Genomic DNA, 22,980 nt, shown 5'->3' on the forward strand with positions numbered 1-22,980 from the left:
AATAGAATGAGTGGTTTCTACACAGTTATGACCAGTGTAGACATGCCTGAAAATCAGCATTTCCCATACTTCAGAGATGGTAAACAGAAACCGTAGCTTTAGACTCTCATAATCAAAGAGGAAGATGAGTAGATGGAAAGTCTGAAAACAGAAGCCAGAGCCAATCTTGTCATGGCATAAATGGGAGTACTTTATATTCTGGCTGAAAGGCCAGGGTCAGTATATAGAAAATTTAGTAGAACTTTCTATGAAAGAGAGCTGGATGACATTGTATAAAAATGTTTATTAACCTTTTCAAACCACATGTATGCTTCTCTTTTTTTCCTTTTTTTGCGGTACGAGGGCCTCTCACTGTCGTGGCCTCTCCCGTTGTGGAGCACAGGCTCCAGATGTGCAGGCTCAGTGGCCATGGCTCACGGGCCCAGCCGCTCCGCGGCATGTGGGATCTTCCCGGACCGGGGCACAAACCTGTGTCCCCTGCATCAGCAGGCGGACTCTCAACCACTGTGCCACCAGGGAAGCCCACGTGTATGCTTCTTTAAATGCATTGATACAACTCTGGTGTACAGAACAAGAAGATCATGGTCCTACTGATCAAGGCATTTTGTAAAACTCTGATAAACTCAGTTTGAGAGGGATATTAACAAAATAAAGCATATCCGAATAAGTAGGAGAAGTATGATAAAGATTTTGAAACCTGTATCATGAGAGCTGAGGCTGAAGAACCTAAGAAAATTAATTCTGATGAACATGGATAGTGAAATCCTCTTTGTACTTCTCAACGTGGGTCACACGAAAAGGAGCCAGACAGATGAGGACTTGCTAACAAATAAGGTCCAACAGTAGAATCAGCATCTACTTTGGGTAGTGAGAGTTCCATCACCAGAGGTAATCAAACAGGTTAGGCAGTAGCTGACGAGTGTGCAGTCACAGATGTGTGCAGTTCTGGGGAGGTGAACATAACACCTTGTTTGGGGTGTGTTGTGTTGAGGGGCAGGGTTAGAAAGGGAGTTATTAAGTGAAAAATAACTGCTATGTTTAGGCTATCTACCAGTATTTTGGACCACATGTTTCAGTGTATGAAGAACTTTTAAAATTTACTTTTTTTTTTTTTTTTTTTTTTTTTTAAAATTTACTTTTAAACGTGTAGAATCGCTTAATTCCCACCCCAAACAACAACAACAACAACAAAATCTTCATATAACATTGATGCTTCAGAATCATGCCTCTCATCCAGGGTCTTCAAAGACCAGAAGGAAAGCTAGGAGCACATGCCAGTCTGCAAAGTGCAATGGCAGAGATATGTGTAGGGGAAGATGGACCCAGAGCATGTTTTGCGGTAATTATGGGCTCTGCTGACAGCCAGCTCGCTTTTCCTTCGTGTTTTTATGCCTTCCACAAGCCGACTTTGGGGCTTCAGTTGAAAAACGCCCAGCCCCTGTAGCTTCCGGCTTAGAACTTTGAACATTTGAAGGTTGCAAAATGTGACTCTAACCAGGAGATGGCAGCATCTACCTAGAGATGCGCCAAGCAGCGGCTGCTACCTCACAGCACCGTGGAATGTGTTCAAGGAACACTAGAGGGCGCTACGTTCCCACTGCTGGTCAGAGATGGGGCTGGTTCAGAGCACCTCGTAGGGAACAGTCCTCCCCAAGTCTCCACCCTACACCTATTCACAGAGAGGGTCCTGTGGCTGTCTGCATAGGTGTGACTATCTCTGTCTCTCTCTGTCTCTCTCTCTCTCTCACACACACACACACACACACACACACACACACACACACACTCAATTTCCAAGCTGACACAGGACTAGTGAGCTACCAAATCTCAAGGTTCAGAGGCAGCTGTCATCTCTTCTTTACCTACTCTTTTACACTTTGGCAGTCATGGGAAGTGTTCTACATTAAATACCTGTTTCAGTGGCAGGATTTATTAGACTCCCAGGTCAACCAGGGCACCAGATGGACAGAAGTTGTATCCAGTAGGAAACAACAGCAAATAAGGAGCTAGGACTCTCTGCGTGCTTCTATGCAGTGAATGTATGTAACCAATGAGATTTTAGACATATGTACAGTTTAATTTTGTGAGAGAAGTAACTGTATCCCCCCCTTTAAACTTGGGGCAGCTGATTCTCAGTGTTGTTTCTTAGTCACTTCTGCATTGTCATAAACTACCTAGTGGTGGAAAAGAGGTTCAATCCCAAATTTACCTGATTGCAAACACTGTTCTTTCTACAGCCTCTTTCTAGTTTCCCCTGCAACACTGGGACAACAAGAAATATTCAATCCCCTGAAAGGAATTTAGTGTCACTTGTGATTGTTTTCCCTTTTCCAAATAGAATGCAGTTGAATTAAACAAAGACTTTTTGGTCAGATCCTACTCTGGGCCATACCTCTCCAGGGCCCTCAGCGATTTCTTAGTCTGTAGGCCGAAGAGGAGATGTTTAAGGGGGGAGCATAGCACCTGTATTCAAATATGCAAACATGCAGGGGATGTTTTGGGAGCTCTCGGTGGTCAGATGTAAGCCTATAAACAGAAAATAGAAATAGAGGCAGAGTGTATCTCATTTAAAGGAAAACACTGGCACACGTGCCACTGTCCTGCAGCGGAATGGGTAACCTGGTGAGGGCATCAGTAAACACTTGATGGACTGATGAGACACACAAGCAGAAAATTCTTCCCACGCATGGCATGTGCGAAACCAAAGCTGGGAGCACAATAACGGCTGAGGCAGGCTCTGTGCTTGCTTTGTTGAGCCTTCAGTCGGATGGGAAAACAGGTATTACAACCATAAGCGTGTGAAAGGTACTATAATAGGAGAAAGAAGAGAGTGCTAGGGAGCCTGGCAGAGAAGCACCTGATCCCATCTCAGGGGAGTTGGAGAAGAATCCCCACAGAAAGGTTGTCTAATTAGAGACCTGAATAGCAAATAGAAGCTAGTTGGATAAAGAGAATAGGAGAAAGAGAGAAATTTCCTATGGAAATAACCCACCTTCCCCAAAACAGAGGTTCCTGTGACTTCCTATATGTATGTGAACCTTTCTAAAACACCTAGAAAAATGTCTTATTTCATCTGTTATCTACTGCTATCCAACAGACCACCTCAAAATGTTGTGTCCTGAAACCATGACTATTTGTTTGCTCGTGGTTCTGCCGTTTGGGCTGGGCTCAGCCAGGTGGTTCTTCTCTTGGCTTGTTTGCGATCCATCATGGGGCTGCTGTCACCTGTTAGCTCAGCCTGGGTGGGCTGGTGGCATTTGGTGTTAGCATTCTCTGGGGGCACTTTGGATCTTCTCCACATGGCTTTATATTCTCCAGTAGGAACGACTGAATTTTTTAATATTGTGGGCTCAGGCCAGCATTTCCAAAGAGCAAAAGAGGACATTTCAAGGCCTCTTGGGAACTGGGTTGTAGAATTAACATAGTGTCACTTCCACCACATCGTATTATTCAAAGCAAATTTAAGGCTAAAGAATGAGTAACTAGAATCCTATTTTTGTTGGGAGGCATTGCAAAATACTGTGATCATGTTTTTCAACCGACCAGTGTCACGCTGAGAAAACCCAAAGTAGAGTCGATTAAAGGTGAATCCAGAAACGTGACATTTGAGCTCAGTCTTTAACGATAAGATTTTATTAAGCAGAACAGAAGAGAGCACAGCATAGCAGGGGGAGGCTGGAGAGCATGGCTGGACTGTTTGGAGAAGTTCACAGGGTTGGGTATCAGAGTCAGGGGAGTAATTGCAGGAAAAGACACAGCAGGAGAAAAGCATCCTCACCTCTCAGCAGTATCCCACAATGCACTGGGATGCCTATGGAGTGATCATAAAGGGCCCTGTATAATCAAGGTAGGAGCTCAGCAAGATAACATTTACATAAGGAGATTTAGACCATAAGTCTTGTTTTTGTACATCTGAAGTGTCATTTCACAGACCCTGCATGAAGCAGCCTCAGAATTATTTCATTCCTATCGATTTGGTTGGAACCTTAATTACTAGGACTTGCTGGGTCTCCTAGTTCGATTATTTCTGTGAGTCCTGCCTGCTTTGGTCATGTTACTTCCCTAGGAGTAGAGGAGAAATGCTGTTTATTTTCTTAGCTGGCTGCAAAAACTCCATTGGGTTTCCTCGTGGACACAAACCCAGTGAGTCTGAGGACCGTTAGGAAAGCACATGGACTTCAGCACGTGAGGGCAAAAGCCATCTAAACCGACACACACCTGCTGACAGTAGGATCTCCACAGGATTTCCCCCTACCCCCCCACCCCATTTATCTTTGATTGGTAGGGAGAAAACATTTTATCGCTGAACAGCCAGTGAGAGGAAGAACTGGAGAGCAAGCAACTTTTTGGCAAAGCCAAGAGAGGGATGAATCAGATCACCGAAGGTCATACGATAGCCAGATGATCTAAACCACTGCGGATGGATTGCAAACATTTCCTCACATTTTTGGTTGCTCTGTGGGCAGGAACAAAGCATGATTTAAAATTAAAACGCAAACTCTCTGTTTTGAGCAAATCCTTCTGTCATTTTGAGGTGGGCTGGCAACCACGTAGCCTATATGCTGAGAAAGCCTTTTGAAAATCAAGTAGAGACACGTTCTAGAAGCAATGGCAGGCATAACAAGTGTCTTCCGCTTCCTAAACATCCCCCGTTGTTCCTTTCAACCCGAAGGAGCATCTTTTGAAATACAAACCAAGAATCCAGCCGTTCTTAATAGTTATCAGTGGGCATTCACATTGTTTGGTCAGCCTTAAGGCTGGCAAAAACTATTCCTTTGTTTTGCTTTGGGGAGAAGCGGAGGCTCTTAGAGGTGGCAGGAATAAAAACCTGTTGACTCGAAGCATTTTGTGTTAGGTTAGCTAAAAATGAAGTGCCCCTGGGCCCTGGGTTGCCTGTGTTTTGCTAAGATAGGAAGGATTTCCTCAGGGACAGACAGGCCTGGGGTTAATTATGCTGCTGGGTGAATTCATCACTAAATCTTTTTTTTTTTTTAACCAACAAAGACAAATTACCTCATATGTTTTAAAAGGCCCTAAAAAAAATTAGGTGAGTGAATCAAACATCCAGCCAACACATGAACCCAGAGTCAGCAGTTGGCAGCCTGCCAGAGAGATTCCTCGTTGTTGGTTTGTATAGACAAAGATGAGAACAGGCGGCCATCCTCGGGCATAGAGTTCGCGTGAGCTTTCACATACCACGATCTTCGCTACAGTCATTGAGAGGAGGGGTATTATTATTACCTTCATGTGTAAGCGAGGAAATCGTGAACGTCGGCACCATGGATGCAGAAGCTTGGGTCTTGCAGACACACAGCTCTGAGTCCCGATTCTGTACCTACCCGTCATTTGCTGCAAGGATGACGTTGAGATTTAAAAATCTCTTTGACACTCAGTCTCCCCATGTTTACAGTGGGGATGACAATACCTACCTCCTAGGCTTGTGACAGCAGAATTCATTCACGTTACACACTCACAACATACCGTACACGCAAGTCAAAAGTGCTTCTTTTGCCAGGTGGTTAATAAGCAGTGGACCCAGACTATCTGTGTTCAAACTCTAGCTCTGCTCTCTACCGAAATCATAAACTGGAGAACTAGTTTAGCTTCTCTGTGCCGCATTTCCTTGTTTAGAAAACGTGGGCAATTATAACGGCTGTCCCAATGGTTTTCTGTGAAGCTTAAAGCTGATAATGATGGGTAAAGTCAATAATAGGCACTTAGGGCTTCCCTGGTGGCGCAGTGGTTGAGAGTCCGCCTTCCGATGCGGGGGACGCGGGTACGTGCCCCGGTCCGGGAAGATCCCACACGCCGCGGAGCGGCTGGGCCCGTGAGCCATGGCCGCTGAGCCTGCGCGTCCGGAGCCTGTGCTCCGCAACGGGAGAGACCACGACAGTGAGAGGCCCGCGTACCGCAAAAAAAAAAAAAAAAAAAAAAAATGGCACTTAGATGATGATAGTAGTGATTCTCTTATCTCTCAGATGATTTGTCCAGGGTCCCATAGCATGTGACGCTGGTCCAGAGCCAGGGTCCAGTCTTAGGAATTCTAGCTTTAAGTTGTAAGGTTTTTCCGTTGTGACTCAGGAGCGCAGAATTAAGTGCAAGGATGGGAAACAATTTGAAATCCCAAGAGATGAGATTTCTGTGGTGGTAGAAAAGACTTGAGCAACTTTCAAGAGACGGTGCAAGTGTGGGAAGGCTGGGCTAATGCCTTCCTTATGGCCAGGATGGGATCTCTCAGGCTTTGATGTGGGAGGCTCAGAAATGAGGTTATACTGCAAGACCTACATCGTCTCTCTAGTCTGTGCACAAATTGTGTTGGACATGGGACTGAATTATGGAGCTGTTGGTTCCGGGTTGCGGTCTTCAGCTCCAGTTTGAGAGAGCGATCTCTGACGTGGTCACGGGAAAACCATAATTCCTTTATTATTTCTCCCTTTGTCCCCAAGGCTTCCTCTTTTTGGGGAAATATCTGGGGGTAGTCATTTATACGTGTAGTAAAAAGTATCTTATCCTGTATCATTCAGTCATTGACTCACTTTCTGTGTACTACTACTTGCCTGAGGTCAAATGGCCAATCTATTACGTTTCAATGTCCTTATCTGTAAAACTGGTAATATGAGTATCTCTTAAGATCTTGTTCAAGACCGTATAAGATAATATAGGTAAAACACTTAACTCTCATTGGTTAGTTGCTGGTTTACTACTTATTGAAAACTCTATTAGAATCACATTAGGGATACAGCAGCAAGAGAGGGATTTGGTCTTTCTGGTTATTGTCTGAAGGAAGGTCTAGGTTTGAGTCCTGACTCTGCCACTGATGATTAATGTGACCTATTCCAAGTCACTTTTTCTCTCAGCCTCTTTTCTTCTTATCTGTAACATTAGGATATTGGAAAAGGTCAACATTGAAAGGTTATCTTCCAAGAAACATTAGTCTCATGAGATTGTCCTCAGAATGAAAAGGGGTTCGGTGGGCATATAAGTTTGGGGGAGTTTGTATCTTAGATTCCTCTCCTAGAAATCGTCAGTACACATCACCATAGTAAAGACCCTGCAGCGAAGGAGTCCGATAATAAAGAAACCTGTTTGATTGGGTTTAAAGTGAAGTTTCCCAAAGCCATTTGATCACCGGACCTTTTTCCCTTTAGAAAAGCAAATTACTTTCCCGTGGATTATTCTTTGGGACATACTGAAGCGGGTAATCTCCTAAGAGCCTTTTCAACTTCGACGATCTTTTCCCCTCTGCCAACATCACCTATGTTTGATGTTTCTTTCTGTAGTTGCAGCATCAGGTATAAATCAGGATGCTCTCCTTGTTGATACAGGTCACATCTGTCAATCCCAAACCATGTGGCATGGACAGCTGAGAAGTCTATATTTACACAGAGCTGCATGGATACAACACACACCCATCTGTGTGCACAAAGACGATGAGAATATGAAACATCTAAAAAAGCATTTCACAACTTTCTATTGCTGCCAAAACTGTTTAGTTTTTATTTAAAAAATTTTTTTCACTGTTCCCTGGGCAACCTTTTTTTCCAATTGTGTCCCAGTTTTCTCACCCAAATGGAGAGAAAAGCTTGGACCCAGAGCCTTTCATTGCCTTCTGAGTAGCTGAGCCAAGTCAGATTGATGGTCTGGAAACCAGAAAGTTCGGATTCCATTTCTGCCTGTGCCATGAACTTGACCTTGATTTGGAGCAAGTCACCTGTCCAGTCAAATCCTGCATTTCTCCACATAGAAGGTGGAGGGAGCTGAGCTAGATTGGTCTCTGTGTTCTTGCCCGGCATGAGATGCGGTTCCTTCTAGAGAAATGGCATCTGAAGGCAGCTTTTTGGTCCAGCCGTCTCAGTTTGTTCCTGCAGCCTCCTGTAGTAGCCATCTGATCTGCATGGTTTGCATTAGCCTCCCTGCACCAATAAGCAATAGCAGGGGATGGGAACAGTTCAGGTCCCTCTGGCTCTTTAATTTTAAAAAAAGTTTTCTTATTTTAAAGTTTTTATTGGAGTATAGTTGATTTACAATGTTGTGTTAGTTTCAGGTATACAGCAAAGTGAATCAGTTATACATATACATATATCCACTTTTTTTAAGATTCTTTTCCTATATAGGTCATTCCTCTGGCTCGTTTAAAAGGGGCTGTACTTCACCCACTTCATGCCATTGCCTGTACGGTGTCCTCTTCATTCTTGGGGAAAATGCTCTATTAGGACAGCCTTTGTCCACTAGATCAATGGCCTGGATTGTAGGGATTTGGGTGTTTTTTTTCTTTTTTTATATTATAGCAAAAGAAATACTAATGCAAACCCTAAATTATGTGAAGGCTTTTACTTAAATCCACAAAAGCAATGAGAACCAGACCTGGGCTTGCAAGGAGGGCCAGACACAAAGGCTTAGGTTAAGGCATGAGGATCAGCTTCAATTTTGAGGTTAAAGATTGTTCCTTCTTTTGTGGCTCTGTCAGGCTCTTGACATCACTTAAGCATAATTGATTCGGGAGGGGGGGACTGAATCCTGGGAATGTGCACACTGGCTTCTGTTTCTCCAAAACTGTGCTTTCAAGGAGCTCAAATTCCCTGAACTACTGAGCACAGAGATCCTCTCCCCAGAAAAGGCCCGAAGTGTTGATTTTGTGCCCCTCTCCGTGCTCCATAGGCGATCAGCTAATTAAGACCTAGTTGGGGCTTGTCTGGACCCCGCCCCCCCCCCTCCCCGCCGGAACTTCCAATGGGGGGATATTCATACATTTGCAGGTGGAGGAGCATCAAAGACCTGGGCTGTCTCTGGGTGGCTCAGTGACTTTACTACCCTGTGATCGTGGACCAGGCATTTAACCCCTCCTGGCCCTACTCAGCTTCCTTTTCTGGGCAGTGCGGTACATAATGCCTGCCATGAACCTCTCATGGGGCAGCTCTGCTGGGACCCTCTTCCTTCTTCCCCAGTTTGTTCTGTAATATCCGTGGAACATCTTGCCTTTGTCTTGACCTTGTTCTCTGGTGTCTTGGAGATTTGGCAAAGGTTGGCCCCTCTTCTGGCAACAACCTTCCTCTTTTGCTTGGTGATGGTGTACTCATTCTTCCAGGCTCAAATGGAGTGTTTTCTTCCCAGGTAGTTTTTCTTGACGTTTCAGGGTATATTTTCCTTCTCCGTGTTCCCCTCTCACACCCTGTATTTCCATTTGTCATGGCACTTAGGAAACCCGAAGTCCCCACCCCCAAGATGCTCACAGACCTGTGCTTCTTCTACAGTTGTATGTTTCCAGCATCCCATCCCCTTTAGGGTGGTTAATGCTATCCTAGGCATATCACAGTTGGTGAATGGAAGTGAAGAAGCTATCTCATTTTCACACACCGGTGGTGAAAAAGGTCTTTCTAGTGAGTTGGGTGAAGGAAAAAAATCTTGGTCTGTCATGAGCCAAGATACTTTACATATTGTACCTCATTTAACCTCTTCCAAATTCTGATGATGTATATGGTAACAATGTAATTTGAAAGAGGAAAAAATGGAATCACAGAGAGTTTAAGTAACTTACTCTGTTAGTTGGATCCTTTGGGAAGGAGACACTGAGATGGAATTAGTAGTTCTGGTGGCTCATTGTCTGTGTGTGTGTGTGTGTGTGTAGGACTGGGGGATGGGGCAGTGGCTTTGACAAAGTGTGGGCCAATTCAACAGGGAGCTCCAGAGCAATGATTGCTCATTAGGGATGTCCCACGTTGAGCAGAAATGGTCATCCTCCAGTATCCCCACTGTGCTCAGAGGCTGATGTGAGTAATGAGGGTAGTGTAGCTGAAAGTTCTCAGCTAACTGTACTCCCTGCCATATTGAATCTAGATGTCCCAACAAAGCCATAATATGCAAGTGGGTCATTCTGACTTTAAAGCCCATTTTTTTTTTTTTTTTTACTACACTACACTTCTGAAATTTAAGGAGCCTCCTATTACATATCCTGAAATAAAGTTTCATAAATCAACTGGATGACCAACATTAACACAATACCAACATAAATGTGACACTTGAGTTTAAGCTCTTACGTAAAACAAGAGAGAAGGTGACCTCATGCACAATCTTGCTTCCATTACTTTATTTCCTCTCTCTTGAAACTGTGTCTTGGCAGGACCTACAGGGATTGTATAATATACTGAATGATTAAAAGTTGTTAGAACTCCACACGATTGAACCTACTGATTAAACAACTGTATGGACATCCAAATCGCTTAACAGGCCTCTCATGGTCGCCAAGTGTTGTAACCCTGGGCTGGAAAGGCAAGGGATTTATACAAGCTGGAATGCTTCTCGTGCTTCCTCTACCAGGGCTTGGTCTGAGCCAAGTCTTGATTAACCATGACCTCAATCTTCATCACAGACATCCTAGGACTGCAACCTTCCCACCACCTTTTTCCGTGGCCACAGGAGGGCCATCAGAGTGAGTGGGCACATGATCTATCACAGTGTGAACTCTCTGGAGTATTCAGAAAACTGCGAAATCAACGCAAAGCCTCTTCTTTCAATCCAGTGCTTTAAAATAGCTGCAGGATCAGATATCAACTAGAGAGAGTGAGTTGGGTTCAGCTTTCCCTCAGATGATTCCTTTGCTCAGTTGGGTAAAGCCAGGTCTAGAAATGGTAGTAATGGTAAAGTTTCAATCACTCTACTTCTCAGACACCAACCTAGAGTTAATGAGTACCTCTGGGGTTAGAGCTCAGAATCATTACTTTATTAGTGATCTGTCTGAGCTCATCTCAAGAGGATGAGCAGACTAGTGGCAGCCCCTAGAGTCTTGAACCCCATCCAAGTCTTCACTGATCTTAAAAATCCTAGTCCTAAGGTGGCCAGTTGTTTAGTGGGAGGGACAAGCCTAACACCCAGTCCAGTAGTCCGTTAGAATTATAGGGAGCCATAGAGCTCTTCAAATCAACATGTTGGTGGCTGGCTCATCTGGTGGTGAGCTTCCCATCCCTGGAGACAATCAAGCAGATGTAGGAAGGTTATCGGTTAAGAAGGCTGTAGATAAGAGTCTTGAAGAGGGAAGGAGGTGGGAATCCATAAATTCTCTTGCAACTCCTCTGAAAGTCAGCCTCTCATAAAGGTAGACACAGACAATCCAGTAGGAAAAAAAAAATCACTGTAATTCAAGGCTAATATCATATCTGCCAACACCTTTCTTCAGATCATGCTCTGGTGTCTAGGCATTTACCTTCTAACTTTCAAATCCAGTTGCATCAATTTTTTGCTAAAGTCAACAACAGTCCCCTCTTACAGCTCTCTATTGTCCCCCCTGACTACAAGATCTTTCCAATCCCATCATCCCCTTCCCTTCTGGACCCCATCCCTTACCAGTTCCCCTCTTATCTCAGAGCATGACATAAACTTGGATGCCACCTATATTAACTACATATTACAGTGTAACAAATTACCCCCAGATTGAGTGGTTTTCACTAATAAACATGTATTATCTCACAGGAATTTAGAAGTGGTCAGCTGTGTGGTTCTGGTTTGAGTTCTCTCATGAGGTTTCAGGAAAGATGTTAGGCGGGTCTCAGTCATCTGAACGCTGGGCTGGGGAATCTGCTGAGCCAAGATGCCTCACTTACATGGTTCTGGTTGTTGTCAGGGGGCCTCAGGTCTTCTTCATGGGGTCACCTCCATGGTGCTGCTTGAGCATCATTACAGCATGGTGACGGACTTCCCTCAGAGTGTGAACTCCGAGAGGGACCAAGACAGACAAGAAAATATTCTATATGGCCTAGCCTTGGAAACACACACAGGCATTTTGGCAATATTTTATAGGTTACACAGGTTGGCTTTTTTTTTTTTTCCCTTCAGTACAAGAAGGGACTACAGAAGGGCATGAATAGCAGGTGACAGAGATCACTGGGGGCTTTCTTGGAGGCTGGCTGCCACACTCATAACTCTGAGCATGCTGTTCCTTTTGCCTTGATTTCCCTTGCCTCTTCTCTACCTATTACTCTTCTAGCCATCCTTCTAGAAGCATCTCAGATCCCATCCCATTTGTGAAATCTTCTCTGAATCCATTAAACAGAACTAAAATTTTTCTTTTCTGTTTTCCCAAAGCACTTTGTACATACTGCTACGTTATCTCTTATAAAAAGATATGTTTTATTGTAAAGTACAGTTTTATCTCTCCACTAAGAGAGATATAAAAGATGAGGCCAAGAGGTATGTAAAAGAAAGGGCCATATCTTATCTAGTGTTTCTAATATTGAGTTAAGTTGTGGCAAATAACAGGTATTTATGGAACATGTCAATGAATTAGTATCATTTTCTTCATCCTATCATCTCTAACCTACTTTCGGGGCCAAAATTAATACAAATGAATTAAAGTACAAAATACTACCTAAGGCAAAGTAAAAAGCACCAAGTGTTATTTTTTTTACTTAAACCCTAAACCTAAGTATAATTTTAATAGGAAACAACTTTCTGTAGGGAAAAGTTGAGATAAAATGGAAATTAAGTGTTACAGCAGGAGAAAGCCTTTAAAGTTATGTTGTCCAAATTTCTCCTTTTGCAAATTGGAAAAATTGAGGCCTGATTGTAACACATATTTTTCACACACATTTTCACACACATTTTAACTAGAAAAGAGGGTTAACTAACCTTGATAAAAAGAGAATTAAATCTCTTGAGTAGATTTGGTTTTTATTCTTTTATCCGTTTGATAATCCAAATTCTCTAATTTCATCCCCATAAGTCACCTTAAAGAAAAGAAACAGAGTGAATTAAATTGAATGAGATATTAACTCATTAAAGCAGATATTAACTCCAAAATATTAAGAGAAAACTCAGGCATTTGGTGCCAGGCATAGGTAGAAAGAAGTCTTAAAAAAAAAAAAAAAAGAAAGAGAAATCTTGGAGGAGGCCCAACTCACCTCTGTCTGAGCTCCAATATTCTCTGTTCTTGATATAGAATCCTAAACCCCAGAGTGGGGTGGTTTTTCTCTGGAGAAAGAAAAATAAATACAATGGCAGAGGCTAAGTACTGAAGATCAGTATTCAACAACAGAGGCAGATTCAAGATGGCCATGTTGGAAGATGTGGAGTTAGCATCTCCCCACAGCTAGGGTGCCTGCCGGCCACTGGTGGGAGACTCTAACCTCCAAGGAGACAGGTGGAACCCCAGAGTGAACCGGTAGGACATAGGGGGAGAAAAGGGGGAGGAGAAGTGCAGGCCAGACAAGATTGGCGCCCCTGAGGCCGGGGAGATCAGGAGCGGCAGGTGGGAGGGGGCTTCCTGACCCCAGACCAGAGGAGCAAGAGAAGAGAGGAGAGGAGGGTGTTTGCTCCGCCCACTCAAGCCCAGGAAGCCTGCTGGGCTCCCAGGTGAGGTCCCCTGCCCAGAACCACGTAAGTGAGCCATCTTGGAAGCAGATTCCCCAGCCCAGCATTCAGATTACTGAGACCTCCCTAACATCTTTCCTGAAACCTCATGAGAGACCTCAAAGGGAGAGGACACAAATCAATAAAATTAGAAAGGAAAAAGGAGAAATCACAATGGACACTGCAGAAATACAAAGGATTATAAGAGACTACTACAAACAACTATATGCCAATAAAATGGACAACCACAAAGAAATGGACAGATTCTTGGAAAGGGACAATTTTTCAAGACTGAACCAGGAAGAATTAGAAAGTATAAACAAACCCATCACAAGTAATGAAATTGAAATTATAATTAAAACTCTTCCAACGAACAAAAGTCCAGGACCAGATGGCTTCACAGGCTAATTCTATCAAACATTTAGAGAAGAGCTAACACCTATCCTTCTCAAAATCTTCCAAAAAATTGCAGAGAGAGAAACACTCCCAAATTCATTCTATGAAGCCACCATCACCCTGGTACCAAAACCAGGAAAAGATATCACACAAAAAATTATAGATCAATATCAGTGATGAACATAGATGCAAAATTCCTGAATAGAATACTAGCAAACAGAATCCAACAGCACATTAAAAGGATCATACACCATGATCAAATGGGCTTTATCCCAGGGATGCAAGGATTCTTCAATATACGAAAATCAATCAATGTGATACACCACATTAACAAACTAAGGAATAAAAACCATATGATCATCTCAATACATGCAGAAAAAGCTTTTGACAAAATTTGACACCGTTTATGATAAAAACTCTTCAGATAATGGACATAGTGGGAACCTACCTCAACATAATAAAGACCATATATGACAAACCCACAGCAAGCATCATGCTCAATGGTGAAAAACTGAAAGCATTTCCTCTAAGATCAGGAACAAGACAAGGATGTCCACTCTCACCACTCTTATTCAACATAGTTTTGGAAGTCCTAGCCACAGAAATCAGAGAAGAAAAAGAAAGAAAAGGAATCCAAATTGGAAAAGAAAAAGTAAAACTGTCACTGTTTACCGATGACATTATACTATATATAGAAAATCCTAAAGATGCCACCAGCAAACTACTAGAACTAATCAATGAATCTGGTAAGGTTGCAGGATACAAAATTAATGCACAGAAATCTCTGGCATTCCTATACACCAACAATGAAAAATCAGAGAAATTAAGGAAACACTCCCATTTACCATTGCAACAAAAAGAATAAACCTGCTTAAGGAGGCGCAAGACTTGTACTCAGAAAAGTATAAAAAACTGATGAAAGAAATCAAAGATGACATAAACAAATGGAGAAATATGCCATCTTCTTGGATTGGAAGAATCAATATTGTGAAAATGACTATACTACTCACAGCAATCTACAGATTCAGTGCAATCCCTATCAAATTGCCAGTGGCATTTTTCACAGAACTAGAACAAAATATTTCACACATATGTGGAAACACAAAAGGCCCCGAATAGCCAAAGCTATCTTGAGAAAGAAAAACGGAGCTGGAGGAATCAGGCTCCCTGATTTCAGACTCTATTACAAAGTTACAGTAATCAAGACAGTATGGTACTGGCACAAAAACAGAAATATAGATCAATGGTACAGGATACAATACCCAGAGATAAACCCATGCACATATGGGCACCTACTTTATGACAAAGGAGGCAAGAATATACAGTGGAGAAAAGACAACCTCTTCAATAAGTGGTGCTGGGAAAACGGGACAGCTACATGTAAAAGAATGAAATTGGAACACTCCCTAACACCATACATAAAAATAAGCTCAAAATGGATTAAAGACCTAAATGTAAGGTCAGACATTATAAAACTATTAGAGGAAAATACAGGAAAAACACTCTTTGACATAAACCACAGAAGATCTTTTTTGACCCACCTCCTAGAGTAACAGAAATAAAAACAAAAATAAACAAATGGAACTTAATTACACTTAAAAGCTTTTGCATAGCTAAGGAAACCATAAACAAGACAAAAAAACAACCCTCAGAATGGGAGAAAATATTTGCAAATGAAACAACAGACAGAGGATTAGTCTCCAAGATATACAAACAGCTTATGGAGCTCAATATCAAAAAAACAATCCAGTTAAAAAATGGGCAGAAGACTTAAATAGACATTCACCGAGGAAGACATGCAGATGGCCAAGAGGCACATGAAAAGGTGCTCAACATCACTAATTATTAGAGAAATGCTAATCAAAACTACAATGAGGTATCACCTCACGCTGGTCAGAATGGCCATTATCAAAAAAACTAGAAACAATAAATGATGGAAAGGGTGTGGTGAAAAGGGAACCCTCTTACACTGTTGGTGGGAATGTAAATTGATACAGCCACTATGGAAAAGAGTATGGAGGTTCCTTAAAAAACTAAAAATAGAACTACCATACGACCCAGCAATCCCACTACTGGACATATACCCTGAGAAAGCCATAATTCAAAAAGAGACGTGTGCCACAGTGTTCACTGCAGCACTATTTACAATACTGAGGACATGAAAGCAACCCAATGTCCATTGACCGATGAATGCATAAAGATGTGGCACATATAAATGGAATATTCCTCAGCCATAAAAAGAAACGAAATTGAGCTATTTGTAGCGAGGTGGATGGACCTAGAGTCTGTCATACAGAGTGAAGTAAGTCAGAAAGAGAGAAACAAATACCGTATGCTAACACATATATATGGAATCTAAAAAAAAAAAAAAAAAAAGTGGTACTGATGAACCTAGTTGCAGGGCAGGAATAAAGAGGTAGACATAGAGAATGGACTTGATGACATGGGGTGGGAGGGCGAAGAGAGTAGCATCAACATATATACACTACCGAATGTAAGATACTTGGCTGGTGGGAAACAGCAGCATAGCACAGGGAGATTGGCTCAGTGCTTTGCAATGACTTAGAGAGGTAGGATATGGAGGATCGAAGGGAGGCTCAAGAGGAAGGGGATATGGGGACATGTGTGTGCATATGGGGATTCGCTTTGTTGTGCGACAGAAACTAATACAGTATTGAGAAGCAATTATACTCTAATAAAGTTCTATTTTAAAACAATTGAACAGTAAAGCTGACTTCCTTTTAGGAGTAGGGAATCTAGGGAATTGGAAAGAGGACAGAGAGAGAACACTAACTTTTCAAATTCAATCTTGAACTTAAGCTGTATTTTTTTTCTCAGTAGAGCAGGGCTCATTTATGCCCCTGTCTCATTCCTCTGTGACCTTCACCAACCAAAAGTGGTTTGAGTAGTTCTGTTGTCAAGAGTTACGCCAATATCAGTGTGAGTTTTCAGATGTTCTTGGGTGAGAAGGAAAGTAGGTGATTGTGGAGCCAGAGAACTCTACTGCCTGTTGTACCAAACCTACCAATAGAGTGTAGGCAGGGTGTTTGCTGTTATGATCATAGCAACAGTGACATACATCTAAAAAGGTTAGATTTGAGTTTTCCAACAAGTTCCCCGAGGACCATCTTCCCCCATCCTCATTGTGTCCCATGTCACTGAGGCAACTAATAACTCAGCACAGATGTTTTCAATCTTTGCTTTTTGAGCCCACGCAGGGCAGATAAATAAATTTCTTCAGCAATTGCACTTTTGGGCCACTTACACAATAGGCTGAAGTCATTCTTAGATTTCCAGAGACTGGAAACCACCGTAAAATTATGGAAGATTCAAGGGCTTGGAAGAGCCCTTAAATGTCTCATCTACAATGTTGTTGGAATTGGATCAATGGTTCCAAGTCCTGCTGAATATAAAAATAACCTGGGGAACTTTCAGCTCTATCCCAAATCAGTGGAATCAGAATCTCTGGAGGTGAGGCATGGCATAATCTTTTTTACATTCTCTCCACATTGCTGTAATGTACATTCAGGGTTGAGAATCGCAAGATCGAATGATATCGTGGGTTCAAGAAGGGTATGAGAATAAATGAAGTTCATGCAGAGAATTAATGCAGAATAAAACCTAAACCCCAGATTTTCTGGCTTCCGATGTGGTCTTCTTTTCAGTGTACCATAGCAATGCACTTAGTAATTAATGCAGTTAGTCATATCTGCTTAATCAATTCAGGGAAGAGAGACAGTCAATCTTAAGATCTCTTTCTTTAAGTAATGAAACTCAGGGCTTCAGGATCCTCAGTTACTAGAAAATCGGGTTCTATTACTTGTTGTTGAGAATTCGGCTGAATTTATTATTTTTGAGAGGCAGCAGAGCTCTTAGAAAGCATGTTGGGACTGCAAGTCAGGTAAAACCAGTTTCTAGTATTGGCCTTGTCAGTCTTGTTTGTTTTCAGTGACAATTACTCCATGTGTAGGTGCATTTTTGATGTGTTTGTGTGGGGAAGTGAGCTCAGTGTCCCCCTACTTTGCCACCTTGATCTCTCCTCACCAGGTTAAGTTAGTTGTGCTTCTCTACTATCAACAATCTACCAGAAAAAGAAATTTAAAAAACAATTCTATATTTACAATAGCATCAAAAGCAATAAACTACTTTGGAATAAATTTAACCAAGGAGTTAAAATAACTGTGTACTGAAAACTGTAAGAAATTGATCAAAGAAATTGAAGACACAAATAGAAAGATATCCCATGTTCATGGATTCGAAGAATTAATATTGTTTAAAATGTCTATGCTACCCAAAGTGATCTATAGATTCATTGCAATCCCTATCCAAACTCCAATGGCATTTTTTTCCCACAGAAATAGAAAAAAAAATCCTAATATTCATATGGAACCACAAAAAACCCAGAAGAGCCAAACCAATCTTGACAAAAAAGAACAAAACTGGAGTCATCAGTTTCTGATTTCAAATTGTATCACAAAACCATAATAATCTCAACTGGTTCGTGTTCAGGTCTGCTGCTTCTTCCTTTTGTCTTGTCAAACTTGTTTCTTAGCCCCCCTAGTAAATTATTTTTTGTTTCAGTTAGTGGACTTTTTAAACTCCAGAATTTTTCTTTTTTTGTTTGTTTGTTTTGTAATAATTTCAACCTCTTTGTTGACATTCTCTATTTGGACCATTGGTTTCATACTTTACCATCACTCTTACACTTTTGTTTAGTTCTTCAGGCGTGATTTTCTTTCATTTTTGAAATATTTGAAATAGCTGATTTATAGCCTTTTTTAAAATTAAGGCTAATATCTGAGCTTCCTCATGGAAAGGAAAGGAAAGAAAGGAAAAGAAACTTCTTTGCTATTTGCTTCTCCACACTTGTCCCTTCAACAATGTGCCTGTTTATGTTTACTCTCAAGATCGTTAGGCAAGTGCTGTTCCTATTTTAACCAAAATATTTTTGATTGAGACTTGGTCTCTAGAAGACTTAAACCATCATCCTGTAAGTGGAAGTCACAGGGCAATTTTTAAACAAATCTTATTATTGGCGTGTCTTTTTTTTTTTTTTTTTAAATTAGCTCCTCTCTTTCCTAAGTGGAAAGATTTTACTACCTGAGACAGACTTATATCCTAAACCCAGCAATATCATGTTTTGCTCTGTGACCTCAAGAGAATTATTTACCTTTATCGAACCTCAGTTTCCTCATCCTTAAAAGGGAGGAAATAACAATAAGGGATTTGATGTGAGAATTAAAGGAGAGAATGCAGAAACAGAGCATAGGACAATATCTGGCACATGATTGGGGTTTGGTAATTATCAGCCCACTTTTCTCTGTGCAGCAATAAAGGCTTTGGAAAGGAATTGAACTAGCTGGTGATGATTATCTGGCTCCTGCATTTGAAGGCAGTAAAACCAACATCTGAATTATCTGAGTTGATAAGATTATCTAGATCACTGCTAAATCTCCCTGCCACTTTGTACTGGGGATACCGAGACACCTAACTCCCAAACATAATCTTCTGAAAAGCAGTTTTTTTTTACAGGGTAACTCTGAAAGGCGCTTTGTGCTAGGAACAATACCCAGAGTGTGCCTTCCAGGTAGACAATATGGTACAGAAACACATTAGTCTTCCCCGCAATCCTATTTCATGTCTTCCGGACCTTGCAGAGGGGAGGTGGGTGGAAACAATTGATCCATTGAGAATCGCAGGCTGACCTCCAACTCAGACCTCTACCTGGGTGAGTAAATTTGGATGGAGAACAAGTGCTCTGGCCCCAGCCAAAGGTGGTTTCCTGCTGCTTGACTGAGGCTGGCTCCAGTTCAGTTATGAGATCTTACTAGCAAGGCTCCCCTTGGAAAAGACGTTAAAAGTGCCCACCCAGTCAGGATTTAATTAATAATCACACAGGAACCAACTTCCTCCCACTCTGGGAAAAGGAGGAGTTGGGCAGGTGGCCATTCCCAGGCTGCCAGCTCTCAGACTTTTGAGATCCTCAGCCGTGCACCTGTGCCAGGACGCTGTCAGCTGAGGGTCAGATGATCCAGGGCCTCAAGAAATCTTGGCCATGAATAAACCTGCTTCTCAAGTTATTTCCTGGAAAGCTTCAAAATCACAAAACTCTTCTTTTACCCTTTAAATCTCCTTTGCTGTTGCAAGAGCATCTGTTGCCTTCTTCACGATTCTGTCTTCTTTTTCTTGATTGTCATTTTTACGGGTACCATGTGTTCAGTATTACGATGGGTCAGGATGTCCCATTTAGTGAACAGTACCTTACTGAGCATTCAAACAATTTTAGTTACTGGAGTTACTCCTGACTAGGTTAGTCACCAATGAATGAATGACATATGGGTTGAGGGTTTGTGCAGGGTTGAGTCAGGGAATACATTTCCAGTGGTTTTCTGTGCTTGCAGGCAAAGTGGGTGCTGGCAGTGAAAGCATGATCTTAAGAAAAATAAATGCAGGTGCTGGCTTTGGGAGCAAAATCACACCACAGACTGGTGTGCAAGAAATTGATTAAGGGTTCCAAGCACATATGGCTAGAATACCATGTAGTTTCTGCTACAACTATATGCTTGTTCTGCTTAGTGCTTATCATGGTGGTAATTTTATGTTTGTCTATGAGATGCCTTGGTTAATTAATTTATTAAAAAAATTTTTTTTGGCTGCGTTGGGTCTTCGTTGCTGAGTGTGGACTTTTTCTCTAGTTACGGCGAGCAGAAGCTACTCTTCGTTGCAGTGCGCGGGTTTCTCATTGCGGTGGCTTCTCTTGTTGCAGAGCACGGGCTCTAGGCTCATGGGCTTCAGTAGTTGCAGCACTCAGGCTCAGTAGTTGCGGCACGTGGGCCCATAGAGCGCATGAGCTTCAATAGTTGTGGCTCACGGGCTCTAGAGCGCAGGCTCGCTAGTTGTGGCGCACGGGCTTAGTTGCTCTGCACCATGTGGGGTCTTCCCGGACCAGGGCTTGAACCCATGTCTCCTGCATTGGCAGGCGGATTCTTAACTACTGCGCCACCAGGGAAGTCCCGATGCCTTGGTTAATGGCTGTACTCACCCGTGAATATAAACCCAAAGAGGGCAGAACTCTGTCTATTTTTCCTTAACCTTGTAGTATCCAGCACAGGTGGTGCTAACTTTTGTTGAATAAATGATTCAATGTCTGTTCCTAGATGATGAAATTAAGGATCAAAGAAATGAAGTGATATTGCCACTAACGAGATGGGTTCTCAGAGGGAATTCAGGATATGAATTTGAGGTTTGTGTAGATGGAAATTTCTTGCTCTTAATCAACATAATAGTGTCACCACGAATCTAATGCCATCGTATAAAACGTCTGTGAGACTTATTTCTTATGAAAAACCAGGGGAGTTAATAATAATTATTTTATGGGGCTTCCCTGGTGGCGCAGTGGTTGAGAGTCCGCCTGTCGATGCAGGGGACACGGGTTCGTGCCCTGCTCCGGGAAGATCCCATATGCCACGGAGCGGCTGGGCCCGTGAGCCATGGCCGCTGAGCCTGCGCGTCCGGAGCCTGTGCTCCGCAACGGGAGAGGCCACAACAGTGAGAGGCCCGCGTACCGCAAAAAAAAAAAAAAAAAAAAATTATTTTACATTGTTGTTTTAAGATTCAGATAACTACAGAAATTGAGATTAATATATGGAAAATACCAAGTACGTTCCTTGCACATAGCAGATGTGCATTAATGTTAGTTATTATTATCATCACATCATCATCGCCTCTCCCTGCTGTTCCCACTCTAGTATCTTATTACATTGTTATTTTTGGTTTTCCCAGTAGGTCCTAGGAAAATTTTATGAAAATAAATGAAACGTTTACATTTCATCAAATCACTCTGAAAGCATTAAAAAAATCTGTTTCATAGAACGCACATGATATTAAAGAATACTGGGTCCAAAACACCTTCCCTCAGGTATACCTCTTTTTCTCTTTTAATGTGTGGGATAGGAAGAAGGGAGTAAGATCAAATTCATTTTTTCTTCCTTCCACCCTCTCCAACTCCAACCTTATCATAATTTTGGGGGGAAGGAGGTGGCTAGAAATGCCAGATGTAGCTGCCCCTGCCAAACTCTTGAAGAGTAGATTGAATGAGTAAGGCATAATGCCAAGGGTAGCCCCTACCCTCCCAACTGTCTTCTACAACCAGATTTCAGAACTTTAAAAATGCTTCCCACCTTACTCTTGTCCAGCAGAAACAGACCAGCTCCTGACAGGTCCTTATCCTTCAGTGACATCCCAATAAAAATGAAGGGTTGACTTCCAAGGTGCTTAATTTTCTCATACAGTCCAAGCAGGGGCAGGAGGGTTTAACTATGATCGCTTCAATTGTTCTCTGTTTATTAACAGATCAAATAGAGTAAATCAAACTACCCTTTTAACTTAGCATATGTGGCCATTTTAAACATAACTGATTCATGATAAATAACATTTGGGTCAAAACATGCTTACTATCTGTGTCCTAAATATTGATACTGTGAATGTTTCTGCTTTTTGAAAGAGTATAAGGGAATCCACTTAGAAAATGTTTAAAACAAGTGCTAACATTGAGCTTTTCATCTCAGTCATCAAGTGAAATAATCACAAAAAAGAACTTTAGAAACAATATGATTTAGTGCTCTTTTTTCTGGCCCTGCAGAGTTCTATTTCATAGATGATTTCAATTCTATAGTAAAAACGCTATTTAATGGGTTTCCCTGGTGGCGCAGTGGTTGAGAGTCCACCTGCCGATGCAGGGGACACGGGTTCGTGCCTTGGTCTGGGAAGATCCCACATGCCGTGGAGCGACTGGCCCCGTGAGCCATGGCCACTGGGCCTGCGCGTCCGGAGCCTGTGCTCCGCAACGGGAGAGGCCACAGCGGTGAGAGGCCCGCGTATCGCCAAAAAAAAAAAAACAAAAAAAAACGCCATTTAATTTTCTGAATCCCTAACACCTAGACTACATGTTTGAAGAGGCAGAGACTATGTCTATCTTGTTCCCCTGTGTATCATCCATTCAAGAAATGGTAGGTAATGACAATACCATACTAAACAAGATAGAAAAATCCCCTACCCTCATGGACCTTACATTCTAATTATATCTTCAGTACCAAGGACAGTGGCTGAAAGTTACCCTTGTCTGGTTGAGTGAAATAGCAAATAGATGAATGAAGTTGCCCCTTCTGTAAACAAAACTGATTTGGGGCACTCTTGAACCAAGTAAATGGGGTGTGAACAGTACAGGAAGAATTAGTGCTACACAGC

At 42.1% G+C, this 22,980-nt stretch overlaps 1 long non-coding RNA gene across 8 annotated transcripts in view; it reads left to right on the top strand.

The window, feature by feature from the left end:
• Positions 1-22,980, top strand: part of LOC116744468 — a 96,981-nt gene that overhangs the window by 35,306 nt on the left and 38,695 nt on the right. The window lies entirely within an intron of this gene.

The sequence above is a fragment of the Phocoena sinus genome, chromosome 19, assembly GCF_008692025.1.
Source record: "Phocoena sinus isolate mPhoSin1 chromosome 19, mPhoSin1.pri, whole genome shotgun sequence".
NCBI classification, from domain to species: domain Eukaryota; kingdom Metazoa; phylum Chordata; class Mammalia; order Artiodactyla; family Phocoenidae; genus Phocoena; species Phocoena sinus.